Raw genomic sequence first — 3,798 nt, forward strand, 5'->3', positions numbered from 1 at the left:
AATAGGGAAAATATCTACATTTAATGATTTTAATTTAGGCTGTCAGAATTTGACACATTCTTAACGTCACATATACATGTACATTGTCATGTTATATGCTGTTTTCTTAGACAAATATCTACCTTCGGAAACGGGCCTTATAATATACATTAATAAGAAGGAAAGAGATGAAAATGAGCTGTAGATACAATTAAGCATTTTACATTTTATATACATGTAGAAAGATTTCTATATCTCCAGTATTCTTTATTTTATTTTTTTCAAAGCAGCCCAAACTTCACATGAACAAGTGTATAACAATTATGTATGCATCAATACTCTAGCAGGTCATATGATGAATTAAAATGGAAAGTAAGAAAAACAGCTCTATTATGTAATTACGAACTCAATGGAACGTGACGTAATAAACACTGGTCCATTGTCGTCAGCGATGGGTCAAAGGTCAAGGCAAGTAATTAAAATGTATCTATTTGTACATGCTACATTTATTGTTATCATTTCAGGCTTGGTTACAATATGATGACAGAAACCGGCCACATGATAATGCAATAGTGAGTTTGCATTACTTCTTTGGGTAATTTCTCTTTCTACGTCGATTTTACGTACCAGTTTTATGATCATTTCTGTCAATGAAAGACGAAACATGCTTTGAACCTATATTGGGGGCGAGATAGGGTTTACGGTGATTCCTAAATCTCTATATTCAGCAGAGCTATGACTTCTTTCAAATATAATTACGTCATGTTCTGAGTGGGCGTATGGACATCAATATAATCGTAACGTAAAGGGGTTCCACAATTTTCACATGAGGGATAATAAAATGAAGATGCCAAACCTCCTTGCGAGCCTCCGTATTTTGGCGCCTAATGAATGTAGCTGGGAGGGCAGTCGGCGGGGCTAAACGTCCTTATTCACACCCCGGCGGGCCTGTGTGTGCAGTCAGTCGGGCAGGTCCAGCACCAGCCATCCACACCGCGGAAAACTCCTCGCACAAACTTTCCCCGGGCTCCCCAGGATCGCTCCGGACTCCCAGCCCGCATTTTCCGGGATCTCACCCCGAGGACGGCTACGACAAGGATTCCTGGACGCTACGGACGGCCTCCGTGAAAGGTAAATCCCGACCAAATCCAGATATAAAAGCATATCCACTCCAGTAAGCACGCAAAATACACCAAGTGTGTGATTTGCTCCGATAAGGGTGCAATAATGACCGGGGCGGGACCTCCTCCCTACCTGTCAGTCACCGGGGCACGGGACGCTCTGTCCTCGGGGAGGGGTGAGCCCTGCCACCGCCGAATTTCCCGCCACGGTACGGCGGAAGTAGCAATCTTAGCAGGCCGACAGTCGGTACTGTATAGTCTAATACGTCGATCCTAAACGTGAAAAAAAGTTGCAGAGCGAGTATGTCCCTGTCTGCCGGGTCAGCCCGAAGCTGTTTCTACAGACCTGATAGTATCGCCATTTGCCACCGGCCGATCGTACATGTCACAAACCTACTGCCCGGTTTTACATGAGGAACACGCACAAAATATCAGTTAGAAAAGGACGAATCTGGTCGATATGTAAACTTTCCATTGGTTATGTCTAGACCTAGCGTCTGTAGGTAATGTTTCCATCGTGGTCTTGTCGTGTGCCACGACAGAAAGACCGGGGTGTTCTCGCTGTGTGGACGGTCGCGCGACTCTTGAGCCCCGACAAGTTTTCGTCCACGTCCCGATCCAGCTAAGTCGATATCACATCCCCTAGTTATTGTTACCTTTGGCTAGATACGCGTGTTTTCTAGTGGTTCATGTATGGCTTAAGAGGGGCAGAAGACAGCAGTTTTCCATCTGTTATGTAGAAGACGCTGGAATACACAGAATGTGGCGTTTCTAAAGTTGTCGCCATGTTCGACGTGGTGGTGGTGGTTACAAAAAAAAAACAGCCGTGCAGAGAAGCAATTAAGTCTCTTAAATATGTTTCCGCCATTGTTCATGACTTCATTCACAATGTTTTTATTTATACACGTAACTAATGAAGACTGAAACATGTCGGATACTGCAGTCTGACGATTCGATAATACTGCAGTCTGACGATTCGATAATGATATAGTTTGAAAATGGAATATACTGTTGAGGATACCCTAGTGAAACTATACTCATTAAACTGTATATGTAAGATGCCACACATTATCTTAAGTTCTTAAGCTTGTTTTGGTGGGATCGTTTGATAATGCAGATCGTAATAGCGTTACGGAGTTCACTAACTAAGTTGTGAATCAAAACGCCCTTATTGCCTTCTGACGATGTTATTGGAATGTTGTTGTTTGGTCAATTTGCCGGTCCATGTAACAGAAGACAGAATAGTCTAATTTTGTAGATCATAGCTTGTAGACGAGACCAAAATGAATCTCTGTTTATAACAGCAAGCCTCAGACTGCAAGTGTCTGTAGCATTGCCTGTTGCTTTGGGTCTTGCAACAACACAGCTTTATATGTTTTTCTGTGCACTGTTTCTTCGGTCATTTTTTTGGTCAAACTCGCAACCATGTTTTGTACTCGGCTAGTTCTGTCATTAACCACTTGGGCAATCCAAACGAGTATTTTCTGTCAATTTTGTGCCAATAGTTCGAAACTTTCTTACTGCGTGCATGCTTCACACTTCTGGTCTGACGATCCGCTGATATGTCGACTATCTGCACTCTAATTGCCGAATTTCCTGCGACAAAAGGGACGATTATGTCCAAGATTCCGCGAAGACACTGAATAGGATGACTAACAGTAATGGCGTCCAGGTCGCACTAAGGCGTTGCGTCGGGATCCCCCCCTGAGTATACTGTGCCAGATGGGAACAAAATTGTGATTTTACAAAAAAGAATACGTGGAATCAGTTCCAAAAAACTGAGGTTTTGTGTGAAACGATTTGGTAAGATGTTTCTGAGGACTGCAGGTTGCGATGCAGACCGTCGGCACATGGTTTAAGGCTTGTTCTGGTAGTCTTAAGGTTTCCAAGAAGTACTTGACTAGTTGGAAACTCGTTCTATTTACCAGGCGGTGGAAGCCGAAGTTTCATGGAATTTGTCAGGCGTTGGTAATCATGAACTTCTTTGTCAAAATCCCAAAACATGTCGAGGTATTCCTCCTATATCTTTTCTGACCACCACCGCAGACTCTTGTGCCATTCCGCGGTTTCGACAACAGCTGGATGCTGCGTATTTGTGCAACGCTTCTGTACAGCACTTACCTGCCTTTGGTGCATGTACATCGAGTATTTCTTCCATCAGTAATGAACACAGCACTTTCTACAATGAAGAATTTCTTAAGTCCCACAGTCTCTACTCTGGCTCTTGAAGTAGCGAACTGTTCCTGTGTGTACGTAGTTGAATATTTTCCATCGGTGCCTTGTTAGGATATGTCGTGACTATCATATAATATGACCGTCCGATTACTATCCATAAGACACGAATCGTTATTAAGCTCACACCTTTCTTTACTCCCATGTTGAAGCATTGATCCATAGCTTTATATCGTAATCCTTGCAGGTAGATTTGGTGTATCTCAAGACGGCAAGTTGTGTACATGAGGCAAGTCCGTCCCACAAGAGGCAAGTCTTGTCATTCCCCTTCTCGTTAACGCAGAAGTAGTCTTATAACAGGCAAATTGTAAACCTTGGAGCTGGTCCTTCGGAATGCTGATGGTGATACTGTCAGTCCTGTTCGCCTTTTTCGTCGATAGGTCTGTTGTGTATATCACCGGTGTCTTGTTACGGTCCTAGCCGACCTTTCTACAGGTTGGAGTGTAGACACCGCTGTTTTGCATGG

At 43.4% G+C, this 3,798-nt stretch overlaps 1 protein-coding gene across 1 annotated transcript in view; it reads left to right on the forward strand.

Annotated features, from left to right (window-relative positions):
* Positions 1-262: 262 nt before the first annotated feature.
* LOC118414629 (paired box protein Pax-6-like) overlaps positions 263-3,798 on the forward strand; it is a gene marked incomplete in the record, with an annotated part of 94,710 nt that continues 91,174 nt past the window's right edge. Inside the window, 1 exon segment of the mRNA XM_035818807.1 lies at positions 263-1,110.

Source organism: Branchiostoma floridae, chromosome 4, assembly GCF_000003815.2.
Source record: "Branchiostoma floridae strain S238N-H82 chromosome 4, Bfl_VNyyK, whole genome shotgun sequence".
Taxonomy (NCBI): Eukaryota; Metazoa; Chordata; class Leptocardii; order Amphioxiformes; family Branchiostomatidae; genus Branchiostoma; species Branchiostoma floridae.